Source organism: Anopheles coustani, chromosome 3 (assembly GCF_943734705.1).
Source record: "Anopheles coustani chromosome 3, idAnoCousDA_361_x.2, whole genome shotgun sequence".
NCBI classification, from domain to species: domain Eukaryota; kingdom Metazoa; phylum Arthropoda; class Insecta; order Diptera; family Culicidae; genus Anopheles; species Anopheles coustani.
The window spans coordinates 17,170,713-17,184,445 of NC_071288.1; positions in this window are offsets into that span (position 1 = coordinate 17,170,713).

The following is a 13,733-nucleotide window of genomic DNA, read 5'->3' on the forward strand; positions in this document are numbered from 1 at the left end:
TTTCCGGATGAGTTTCCATCCCCAGCGGAATGATGGTCACGCTGGAGCGACAAAATGCGACAGAAGTAGGAAAAGCGTAAAAGTGCTTTCCATTGTGCTCGGGAAAAGGGCAGAACGCTTCGTTGCTGGTGAAAAGTCCCTGCGCCGGTGTGGAAAGTGTTTTTATTTTCGGTGTGTTACTGCTATTTTCGAGTCGAAAGACTTAGGCAGGAATAGCTTTCCCTCCCAAGCACGTCGGAGGACACAGAACAGGAAATCGGTTGTTTAATCGGTGTGACATTTTGAAGGATCGGTTCTTGTCCCCCCCCGCAGGCTGTTTTTCTTATTTTCGGGAGTTAGTTCCAGACTGGGGAAAAACCCAGGCTGAACAAAAGCAGGACGGACTGGCATTGAATGAAAGTCACGCATAAATCACGATTTATAGAACGTGTTCCTTCTGTTGAGGAGACGTTTTGAGCTCACGCGTGAATAGCTGTCAGCTGCTAAGGAAGCGCTTGCTCTTTTGACACTGAAATAACCTGGAACTCCTTTTGACCTTTTCTTCAAGATAGTATGAATATAAAAGGAGTATTTTTAAGAACCGATATGAAAAAATAAATTGGTACACTTACCACAATGGTTCACTCACATCAATGTCTTAAAAATAGTAAGCTGCCTCGCCGGGATCTGTCAAAATCACTTGCAAAAATGTTAACGGAATTGTGCAAAAGCGAAAAGCATGGCCGACCGCGTCGAAAACTAGTTCTGTACATTATGAAACAAAGCAACAAAGTTCAAAAACGCTTAGAAATGTATAAACTAGTGATGTGCGAAATGAGTAAGAATGAATGATTGATTTGAATTTTACTAATGAATGATTGATTTAAACCCTGACGGAAAATTTTTGTTACTCCTTTTTTATTTTAATCGGGGATTCGAATCCCAAAAGAATGAACGAGTGGGTAAAAGAGTTGCTAGTCGTCATAGAGATTCGAATCCCAACTAATTGATTGATCACTAGTATAAACACCTTGGTGAACCTACAGAAATAGCCTCAATTTTCAAACAAAAAGGACGAAGACTGCCGATGTAACTCAGAATGACTACAAATGTTTACAAATTTCACACCGAGTTCATTTTTACGAAATCATGTATACATATTTTTCCCTTTGAACCCCTTTGATCACTCTAGTGTTTTAACCGCTGGTACATATCAAACGTCCCTATCAATCAGCAGACCAAAATTGTAGTAATTCGATTTCCTTCCAGTGGTGTGTTAACCACCGGTGCGCCTCTTCCCCTGCTCACCACCCGCCATCCAAACTTCCCTGATAAACCCAACGTTAGAAGTGACTGTGCCTTCGGGGTTTGCACTCACTTTTGCCCTTCGTTGTGCTCCGGAGCGAAAGCGATACCGACGGTGGCGACCTACCGCTATCCCCACAGGACACTCGATTCGTTATCGAGCACGATCGAACCATCATTCACGTCGAGCTGAACGACATCATTTTGGATGTGAGCGGTGTCTAGTCCGCGAGGAGTAATGATGTGACGTGACGTGATAAAAGTAGCAACGCACCAACCCTAACAACAACTCCCCGAAAGCTTGAGTTGACGGGGTAGGGACGTCGTTGACTGATGGTTGCTCGCCGGAAGCTCGGAGGCAACTTCAAACGGAATTGTTCGAGCGGAGTGCTGTCGCTCGGAATCGAGGGACGATTGTGAACATTCCTCGGTAGACATTTCCGGCATAGTTTGGAGCGATGTCTCCTCTATCGCCATTGCCTTTTCTTCGGGAACGATGGGAGAAGATTTCAATCAGTAGTAGCTGGGGCGAGTTGCTGTGTTGGGGTTTTGGTGCCAAAGGTCAGTGGTGGAATTTCTCCGCAAACTTTGCATCACATGAAACCTGACCCATTTTGTGTCGAAATCGAAGTGCATCAGATTGCATCGCCGAAAAGTTCGTTCGTAGGAGGAACTAACCCTAACTTCCAGGGGGAACATTCGGAGCTTTCTGTCGCTGTAATTTATCGTCTCTGCACCATATCGAGATCGAAAAGCGAAATTGAGACGCGACGCTAACAAGCAAAGTGCGTCTGCAAACTTTCCCTTCCTTCCGACTCGCGTGTAAGTTCTGCCTGGCGGAAAGAATGTCCGCCAAGCTTCCGACTCCGAAGGGCGGTGGTGTGACTTGTTTGGAAATCCAAAAAAATGGAAAGTTTTGCCTTAAGAATCTCTCTCCCGGTTGGCATGAACGCAGCCTTTCAGCTCCTCAATGTTTCATTAACCATTCGGAAAGGCAAAGTTTGAACCGGATCTTCGTGTGGAGCATCGTCAAGAGTTCCGAAACGGGTGGCAAGGAGCTATCGCCGATACCCCACTGCGGAAAAGTAAAAAGACGAGTTTTCCCGGGGCGTGTATACCGACCATTTACATTTTTCCAAGAGGCGGGTTTACTTCCATAACTCTTCCCGGTGGTTCGTTACCGACGCTGATGCGGTGCACTAAGTTCTAAATTCTATTATCCACAAGCGGATCGCAGGAAGCTTGTGGCGTCCACCGATGATGGGTTTGGCAGCCACGGTGACGCCGGAAAAGCCATTCAGGGTGTTCTAACCCGCAGCAGAGAAGATCACACGAAAGCTGTAATCAAATATCCTTAAATGTTGCTGGTTCCCGGAGTCCTTTTTCGAGCTTATCCACGAAGGGACGGGACAGATTTAGTTCTAAAGCATGATCCGGATGTCGCTGAAAAACGCCCTACCAAACTTTGGTCTCCTAATAAGACGTGATTTTATTGCATTTTGGTACTGAGGCTGAGCGAGTTGTTGGAATTATAGAATCAACGGAATGAAACTCTTCGCTCGGTGTGTTCTAGTAAAATGCACTCTCGTCCTTTTGAAAATCAAATATAACTCAATACTCTACGGCAATGGCATATTTAAAATACGATTTTTCAAACTTTTCTTTGTCCATTAACAAATATGATCTTGCCTTTGTTGTTTCGCTTTTGCCTGTTCTTATACCAGAAATGAAAAATGCACCTGACCCATTTACGAAGATGATGTATTGTTTCGCCGTACCGGGAACTGCCTTTGTTTTTCCCGTTGTGCAACAATTCGCTTACAGTTACGCTGATTACATTTTTCATTTCTTTCCTCGTCAAGAAAAAACAAAAAAAGTTGCAATTTCCTTTCCCGAACTGCCCCGAAGGTGTTGGTGTAATTTGTGTCATTTACCTTCTCTACTGAACTTCACCGTTTCTATCTTCGTTTGTTGTCATGCAGTTTAAAGTTCGTGTTTTGTTCCTGTAAACTACCGTAAATTTGTTGAGTTTATTTCTTTCTTTCCTTCAACTTACGTAAGGACGTGGGACGTAAGAAAAAGTTTGGTCTGGAAGAAAGTCTTCTTATGAAAGAATAAAGAAAGTTCATGGACTTTTGAGGAAAGTCCTACTCCTTTTTTTAAATTCATTGTTGAGGTATACTATGGGCGGTATTTTCTGTGGGGGGGGTATACAGGGTATTGTGTACCTTCCTAGCATATTTTATTTGGTTTTTTCAGCCTACTAGATGCTTTAGGGAATTATAGCTAAGGTTAAAAGATGCTTTGCGACTAATGAATGCAAAGTGCTTGTTTCTTTTGGCCAATTCTATATTATAAAATGATAGTAAACACCTACTACTCACCGTTTCAACATCACTACGCTAATTTCAAGGTCATTCCCCCGGGGGGTTGGTGCCCTCCCCAACGAATAATAACAACAACCAACGTAAAACAAATGAGCTGGAAAACGCGTTGCGGTGTTCTTGCGGGACCAGCATAAATTTTCACTCCGCCCGGACGGAATAAGCTACACACTGTGAAGGTTACCCGAAGGAAAACCCGTCCTGTTGTGCCGAGATTTTCATTTGTTTACCCAAAAAGAGGGCGAATGTTTTGGCTACGCTTTACAACAGCGTGCGCCAAATTTCTGCTGGGGTTTTTGTCCGTTGAGTGTTTTTAGGCGCCACATGGCAGGCGACCCAAGATCGGTTGTTTGGAACACGTTTTTCGGTCGTCTTTTGCCACCGAAACCTGCTCCAAAGAGTGATGTCTTTAAAAAAACACACTGTCTTGCATTTGCATTTGTAACTTTTTTTTCGCAAATTTGTTTCACTTTACCCACAATGTTGATTTGGGAGCTTTGGGTTTAGAAATAATACAATCAAATCGTAGCAAGCGGCTGGGTTGACATTACGATCGGACAAAAACAAGGTCAAGGCGAATGGTCGCGGTTGGCTTCTGGGAAATTTCGGGCCTCCTTTAGCACCCGAGGGGTACACGATTGTGCGTAGTGTCCTTGGTGAAGGCCAACAAAAAAAAAGTAAAACAAAAAGCCGCATTTAAATGAATCCAGCAGGTGTGAACAGTTGTAATGAAAGGGAAAATTAATTAATAGACGGCTCTTTTGGTAGCTTTACCGGCCGTTTTCCACGGCATTCCGACTAGTGTTGGGAAATGGGATCCATAAAGAATTTTAGGGATCGATTGAGATTTGAATCTAACTTCGTGACACTCAAGATCCGACTCCTATATTGGGATCCAAATCCAGGATTCGGATTCATATCTTTAGCTACCATGAGTTCCAGCTCCAAAATCCAAAAGGAATGGTATTCGTTCGGATCTGAATCTGTCAGCTCTCACAATAGAAATTTTGATAAACTATCTTAACTTCTTCCCTTGCTCTTCACTATCTCCACTTCCCTTATCATGCTCAACAAATTCGTAATAGCTACCATCCGATCTAGAAATGACCCCAATGAAGTGTTTACTCGCTAAATCCGGATTCAATTTTATTGGGATCCAAATATGAAATTCAGATTCAGATTTAGATAGAATCCTGAATTGTGATGCCTTCGGATCTAGATTTGTCAGCTCGGATCAGATTCGGAGAAGCGAGCCCAAGTCCGATCTGGATCAGTCGGTGAGTGTCCTAGCTGGGATTGGATTTGCTCATCACTAGCTTCAACGTCCTCTAGTAAGACCAACGACCTCCGTAATAGGCTCATCTAGAAATGACCCTTAGGAAGTATTGGTGCTCGACGTGGGGGAAGAACCATACAATCCCTCGGTTGCGGTGTCGATGGCGGAAGGCAATAAAATCAAACTTTTCGCAATTAATTGTTTTACGTGCAGCAGAGAAAAGAAGGTGCTCTTGGAGTGTTTCCTTGGAGGGGGAGTTTCCCGCCGTTGCCTTCGAGCCACTTCTTGTATTCCACCCAGGATGTGTGTAGGAAAATCCGCATCCCAGAAGTGGTGTATTTGCCTTCCACAATCCGGATCCGGTGTTCTTTATGATTTCATTTTATTGTCTACACCTGATAGGGAACACCTGCTTTTTTTAACTGCCGGCAAGCAAAAGCAGCGTTTCCATCGTGGAAAGTCCTCCCCCTTCTCACTGAAGTTCAACCGCTTCCAAGTCAAGTGATTTGTGGAGATTTTTCCAACGTTTTCCATTGCTTGTTCCTCTCCCCACTCCCCTTCCAGCACCGGGTAAACCTGCACGCAAAGGGGACGCAAAACTTTCACAATCATCTCAATTCATCTCTCGAAAGCCGTGTGGAGCGTGTATGGAGCATTCCGTTCCAGTTCCTCTTGCTACGCCCCAAAGGCTCTGAAGATGATGGTACAACTTTTCCGCAATCTCCGCCTCGTTTCGGGTGCGGTCTGCGGCACGGCACGTCGGAAACACAATCCTCGCGCACTAATCGCACGGATGAACCATGTACACAAACACAACAGCACCTCACCGAGCAACACTCACGCGCCCCGCACGTGGTGCACGTTTCATATTGCGTCACATTTCGCACGTTTTCCCACACACGGCATGTGTGTGTTTTCCTGCCCCCACTTCCGCGCTCCTTAGACGATGGGGTTGCAAAAGATTGCCGCCTAGCGCATTGTCAGACGGAAGTGAGTTGTCGTTTACGGAAGACATGCTGTGCATGACATTTTTGGTGACTTCTTTTGGACATTTTCCCCTCTCTGGCTGGTGTGTGTGGCTTCCTCGCGGCAAGGGGTTGGAGTGTTCCGTGACTTCAATGAATGGAGATAACTCAAAATGGCTAGTCACAGCGACGTTAAGGGGTTAAAAGCGGCACGACCCTCTAACCTGCCTTGTCCTGGCGATAAAGACAATCGTTATGGCTGATGGCAAGATCGGCGTTTTGTGTCTGGCTTTTCGACACTTGTTATGAATGCTGCTCAAGAAGTTTTCAACACCGTGCGGAGAGTGGGCTTTATAAGATCAAGACATATTTTAGGAAGGAAACCGGAAGGCAGAACGTAAAACAGTTTTCTCATTTTCTTATAACCACTTCCGCGTGTCGGATTTATAAACAACTATTTACGACCCACGGGAAGTGATAAAATTTTGTCGTAAACTTCAATGAAAAATATAAAAAAAAACGCTTAATAAGGTTCGTTTAGCAGACGGCTTCTCAATCGATATTTTCCACGCCGAAGCCGTATAATCAGGCTGATTGCGGACGAACGGCTGGCCGGCGGTAATGGGAAAACTTTCTCCCCCTCGAGAAACCAAACGAGACGCTGATTTATCAACAAATTTGATTCCGAGCAGAAGAAGAACCCACTGTAACACTCTTCCCTTACACTTTCGCGCAAGCTTTACGACGCTTTCCCTCCCCCTCTCTCTCTCTCGGGAGTTAATAAAGCAATGGAAGATAGATATAGGTTGAAATTGAATTCTACATCGAGCAGCAGGTTCGTTCGCTCTGTTGGTAAATAGAAGAAGCAATGGTTCTAGGCGCAAAAAAAAACCCCGACGCTCTTGACGTGTTTCCTTTGGAGTCGATTGAATAAATTGGGATGAGTTTGTTCCTTTCCGTTCCGTTTTCCCTTCCAATTCCGTGTGCTTTACAGGTCCGGCAAGAGAATAAGAGCCGTAAATCACCGTTCAACCTTACGCAACCTATGCAGGAGTTCTGGCCCTTCCAATCCCCTCCCGTCCCTCCGCAGCTCCCCACACAGATCGAAATGCTTTCCACCACGCTTTCCAATTCACTTTTCACTCACAGCGAACGGTGCGGATCTTCCGGTTCGGAGAAAAGACGAGCTGGATCGAGGGAAAATATTTTAATGCAAAATAATTACATTTTCGCCGGCGCGGAAGGAAATGCTCACCGAGCGAAGGCGAAAGTATTTCGTCGTCCCACTCGGTTCGGGTGGGATGCTTTTGGACACCGTTGCCGGAACTCACCGGAACCGGTTGAGGGGAAAGCAGTCGGCAGGGAAGGAGACGATAGTGCCCGGTCACGAAAAGGTAGCAAATAATTAAGCATGGACCTTGGCTTCCGGTTCGCGCCCGGTGGCTTCGAGCGTTTTTCGTGTTTGCCGTTATCCTTCACCGGGTCAGTCCGACGACTGGTGATGATGATGATGATGATGATGACTGACCGAAAAAGTAGCAACACACACACACCCGTTAATTGAACCACGTACCCCGGGAGGAAAACGGTTGGCCCGCAATCAATTTCCAGCGTGGCGGCGTGCCTGTCAACGTCTTAATTCCTAACGTAAGCTTGTTTAAGCCCTTCATTGCGGTGGTATCGGATATGGACTTAGAGGGAAGGGGGCAGAAAGGTGTGTGATAACGGAAAGTAACATAATTAAATTTTCCACGGAGATACGGCAGTAAAATGGATGGTGGCCCTCCTACTGGATTAAGTAACGCGCTGTGTGGTATCTTTCATGGAAGGCAATGGGCCATTGGACGAATTTTCCGGAAGTCTAACCATTGGGAAATATTTGGCGCGGAGCTAGGATTAATACGGGAGCAATGGCATAGATTAAGGTTTGGAAATTCTGGCTAAGAAATTTAGCTTTAAACAAACACGAAAGGCAAAGAACAGTTCTTTTTTTTCTCCTTCTCATCTCAACGCGATTATGCAGAGATCTTGTAACAATCATAATTATCACTAAACTGTCGCTAAAAATTGTCTCCTCTTTATTGTGCTGTTCGAGAAAAAGTTTAACCTTACCCACGGTTGGTATCTCCCCTCAGTGGCTTAGGCCTAGAATGGCAGGATTCTGGAGTTCCGAACCTTCGTCGTCCACCGTTTTCTTCCACCTCCTACCTGGCAGGGAATTAAATATTTTAATACGAAGTAATTTTCAGTGTTCATCGCGGGGCAAATTGTTGCCCGAAAGTTCGTGCCTCTTTTGCGGCAACAATCTCCATCGTAGTGCGGTGGACCGTAGTACGTAATCGTTTAGAATTGCACACCGGAGAGAACGCCAAACATGGCAACGGTCCGTGTTGATAATGGAACTGGGGATGCTGATGAATTTCTACGCCACGCTTGCCTTCCTGTTCCGGTGTCCTTACAAGGGTAATCAGCGGTGGGATACACGCTGTTTATTTTTTTCCCGGATGAAACTTTCCTATTTATCGCACTGCGTACACCGCAACGTTTATTGGCTTTCCCGGAGTGGGTGACCTCGTCGTAATCTGTCAACGTTTATTTGAAATGACACCGTCCGTGAAGTTCTCGGTGTGACGGACAAGATTTGTTGATTACAAAATAATGTTCCCTGCTGCAGGAGCTAGGAAAAGTTTATAACCATAACTTTTCCATTTTATGGTAGCAATTCGTAACATACAGCAGCACAATTAAAACATTGTAACAAAATTGAAATATTTCATCCGTAACTCCCGATTGACGACAAACTTGTTGACCCTTCGTTCGACTCGATGCGATGCACAAAAGGGGTTTCGAATACTCCGCGAAGCGATTCACAATCTTCCAGCTGTAATTGAATTTGTTTCCGCTTGGATCGAGCATTTTCCAGCGGAATGGAATTGCATTTTCCGCTCGATTCGCTCGCCCGAAGACCACTAATTACACCGTCGTCGCTCAAGTAGATCGTTCAACGTTCTTAGTTCGTGCCTCGTCCACCGTGGAGAAAATGTTCTATCGCGTTTTAGTACTTTCCCTCAAGACGTTCTTCGGGCGGGTGCCACTTTATTAGCACAATTGCCTTTCGGTGTGCGCCTCTCGAGCACCTGCTCTTGCCTGTTAAGAGCATTTTCATCTAATTGAGTGGTTTGCAGAGTCCACCGAGGCGACCGGCCGTCGAGAGACCTCCGAGGAAACGCTACCTATCTAGAATCATTGCGACCAAAAATAAATCAATCATTTCGAGGACCGGACTTGGGAGGCAAATGGGGGTGCCGTGACAGTTGCTTTCTTTTACCCTTTCGGAGTGAAGGACACTTGCTGTTGGACGGTTTCCGAACAAGAGATGAATAATTTTAGTCCTTCGGTGCGTCGTGGCCGTACTTGAAGGAATTGCAAATACTTCCTTTTGGTCGTCGGCTTCATAAACCGGATGATCCTTTTGAAAACGCCACAGCCCCACTGAGAGCAAGAAAAAAGGTAATTCAATTCGAATGTCTCTTTCTGGGCCATTTTTTCCAGTCGAAGTGTCCGGGACCCTTAAAAGCTCGTCGAAAGAAACCGATCCACGACCCTTCGGTCTCCGCTCGCATTCATTTAGGAAATCATGAAAATCTGTCACGCACGCAACCCCCTTCTCGCTTTCTTTTCCCCTCCTTTCTTCTTACCTGTGGTTGGGAAAATGTCAAACACAGCAGAACAGCCCTTCTTTGCCGCGATTAAGACGCCAACGCCGACGACGTGTTATCACACCTTGATGTTGCCGTATAAATCTCGCACCGATGGCTCATTCCTCGGTCGACTTGATTTCCGGCCCCAATTAATTGCTAATTGCGGTACACGTCAGCTGCACGCTTTGGTTGCTCGTTTGGCCACAACATCGGAACGGGCACGCTCATTAGCTATTAATTCCGTTTGCACGGTGGCACTCAATCACCAGTCTGTGACATTTTTTGTATGCCACGTAATGAACCTTTTAACATTTTTACGAAAAAAAATATTTTAAAAATCATAAAACATGAAATTGTGTCAACGCTCTTATAGTATTTTTTCCCTATTTGCAAATATAACTCAAGATCACATATTTATAATCCTCCCAACCGGCCAAAACTCTTTACAACAACTTTGCCGCCATCATCACGCCCACGCAGACGTCGAAATTCATTCGAAAAACACCGGTTCCTACTGGCCCGGTTGACATTTTGTGCAGACTTTTTCGGTTACTTCTCGATCAGAAATCAATAAAAATAGCATTGGTGTGAGGTTCACTTTATTTTTCGCTATCGCCGATTAAACCCACTTTCAACTCGGCGTATTTGGTGAATCGAAACGGCACCGAATGAAATGGGCCAAATTAATTACACCAAACACCAAATTGGAGTGCGAGTCAGCAAACAAGGAATGTCTGGGGCGCAAAGATGAATCGTCATATAGTGGAGGAAGAAAAGCGAGTTGTACATGAAATGGATAAATGGTTCCTCCATTTATTCATCGTCTACCATTGTCGCGTAATTTGTCCTGTTGAATTAAATAAATAACTCAAATGCTCCCTGGTCCGATGGACTGTGGTAAAAACGTTCACTTTTTCACCATTACCAATACCGGTTGCGGACAAATGGTTGAGATTATGTTTTCTTGATGGTTTCTTAAATTCTGAGGCTTTAACATAACCTCTAATATTTTAATAAAAAACAAACGAGTCATTAAGCTTTACATAACGACCGATTTGTAATGACTGTGAAAGTCTCGTGTTAAGCATAAATTGCTACCTATCAGGCCGTTGCAAACCGACAACCTGAAACATATTGGCATGTTCGGCAAGCTTGTGCTCACCTGACGTCGTCTCCGCTGAGGACTGTTTCACGACCCGCGCAAGCTGGTGTCGATTTAGCTAAACGACACGCCAAATCCGTGCCTCACAGCTGTCGGCAAAATTCGCACCCGATTAGGCCGGAGTAGGAACCACCTCCCTCCCCCTCTCTCTCTCTCTCTCACCGGGACAGGACATTTCTAAGGACCTGGGTGGCGTAATTAAATAAATCAGACAGCCGCCGCCGCCGCCGCCGACGTCGACAGATAAGAGCGTGTCACGGTGACACGAGAACGGCGCGCTATATCATCGTCGTCCGTGGCCCGCGGGCTCCTATAATTTATCTCCATCCCCCGTTGGTCGGCGTGTTGCCAAGCCACGGGCCAAAGTCGCGACTGGCGAAGTAAGCAACCCCCAGACCCTTTATGCGCGCGTATTGCTGCTGTTGAATATTCAATGAGCAAACTTTTCGATAATTGATAGCGAAAGGATTGCCCCAACGAGGGCGAGGGGGGTTTTGGGGTGTGGAAAAATTGGGGACATAAAACTAAAACCGCCAGCGCAAATGCCGCAACAATCGAACCATCAGCCGGGGCAAGATTTATCGACAGCTTAGTGTTAGTGCATCTCACTTCGTACTAAAAGCCATTTCCTCAATCGATTTCCACAACGATTTGCGGTGACATAGGGGGGCGGACGGTGGAAGGTTGCCAATTTTTCCCTCAACAAGGTGGTTTTCCCCTAACCCCTCCCACCGATCCGTGATGCCAATAAATCGTGCGACGTCCACGTCGATGGGTGCGCTAAAGCGATGGTGAAAACCCTTTTTCCGGAACCCAAACCAACCGGATGAAATGAGCGATTTACGACGCCCAATTAGGAGGACATCGGCACGCCACCGGGAAAAATCCGACCGAAGAATGTGAACGATGGCGCCCGATAACGAAATAGCGATTCCATTTGGTGGGTGCGTTGGTGTTGGTCTCCCCGCGAGCTTTTATTCCTCCTCGATTCTCGCGGGAAAGCTCGACTGACGATGTGAAATTTAAATTAAATTTACGTGGAACCTTTAGCCTCCTCGACTCGAGCGGAATAGAAAGTGCGGCCCGTCGACGTGTCCTTTTGCTCTGGGTAATGGACTTTCCCACTTTACTGACTTTGTCGTCGTGTCGCGTTGTGGGTGGAATGTTTTCAGAACTGGATCAAAAAGAAAGTTCTCCTCCGCGAACGTGAGGATAAATAAGAAAATCGCGATATCGGCAAGAAAAAAGCTTCTTAAGTTTACAACATTGAAAGAAAGAATGCGAAACAACCGGGAGGGGGTGATGAATGAATTGGACCCATCCAGCACCATTTTTATCGCGCAAAGCGGAACCAGCAGCTCAGCGAGCTAAGAAGTTTCTCGATCTCCTAAGACCTCGGCGCTGACGTCAACGCCATAAATAAATAAAGCGTGCGACACCGAGTCGAAAACCCAAGCGCGTGGCTAACACCACGTCGGGTCCCGGCCGGCTCAGGATTTGGGATCATTTTTATCAGTGCTAAAATGTTGTGGTACGCTACTTTTTTTGTTGCGTTGGCCGAAAAATGGCTAAACCGGCTAGAACACCCTTACCCCACCCTATTAAAGTCCCGTGGAGGATTGTTATAATTTATAGATTAATTAAATGGCGTCATCTCCCGAACCCGCGAAGGTCCCTCGTGCACGTAGGTTGTTTTCCTATGTACTAAAATATCCTTTTACGTTCTATTTGCCTCCTCCGCGCCTATCTTGAACGAACACTTCGTCGCCGATGCGATTTTCCAGAGCGGGGGGGAGTCGTGGGAATTACAGATTTGACAAACGAACGACGACCTGGTGGGAAAGAAGGCGATCTTTTTTAAACTCCCCCGCCCACCCCCTCCTCCGTTCGCCAGTTTGTCCTGTTGGCTAATAAGGAGAAGGAAAACCGAAAAGGACTTTTGCGTCATCGTCTTCGAAGGTGACGTGGTTTTACCGTTGCCGTTCGTGTTTCCTGGTATTATTTTTTCACATCACACACACACAAACCGTGGGTCCGAGGAGGCCATTTCCGGTGAGGTGGTCGGTCGGACGACCGGTCGGTTGGTTTATTATGAACTTCCACGGCGGGATTCGCTTTACGACACACACGCGCCCCGTGTGTTCGTGCTGGCGTTGGTGCGGTTAAGCGATTATCTCTCCGCTCGGCGGCCATTGAGTGGCCCTGAAGATGGGCTTCCGGAAGATTTGTGGCCACACTTCGGGGGATCGCCACAAATCCCAGTTCCATTTAACGGCTCCGAGCCGGTCCGCTGCGTGTGTAGCGGTTTGATCAGGATAAACAGTGCGTCCCCGGGAAGGTTTTTACACGGATACTTAGCGGACGGCCAAGCGCAACGTGTGGGCCTTTAAAAACAACGACTCCCAAGGAAGAAGAAATAAACTTTAAAAGCTGTACCGCCTTTCGTTGTTTCTCGCAGCGATTGATGCGCACCTCGAAAGTTGTTTTCTGCGAGCGAGGATTTCCATTCCTTCCAGGAATGCACCCACGCACAAACGTCCCTTTCTGGTTGGTGGTGGTATTATATTGTTTACAAGTTTTAACCTCCAGGTGACCAAAAATAGAACAACCACACCGGGTGGTCGTTTGCATAGGGACCGGAACCTGCGTGGGAACTCACGCAACTCGTGTCCCTCGCAAACGCAACGTCCGTTTGGTCCGTTTGAAGAAGGGCATTCCTTAAAGATAGTATTGGGTATTTTGGTTCCCTTTTTTTTGGCTCAAATCTCAAGCAGTCTGGAAAGCTTTTGTGCACGATGTGGGGGAAAAACTTTTACCTCCACCGGCGTTTTAGAGTTAAAGTTATTCAATTTCGCTTCGTCCTCCCCCGGGCTGCATTTCTCCGAGCCTTCCCGTGGGGGGTTGGGGACGCCTTCCTAAGCGGATTACAACGCGGTTCCCATTTGTGGATCGGTCGGCAAA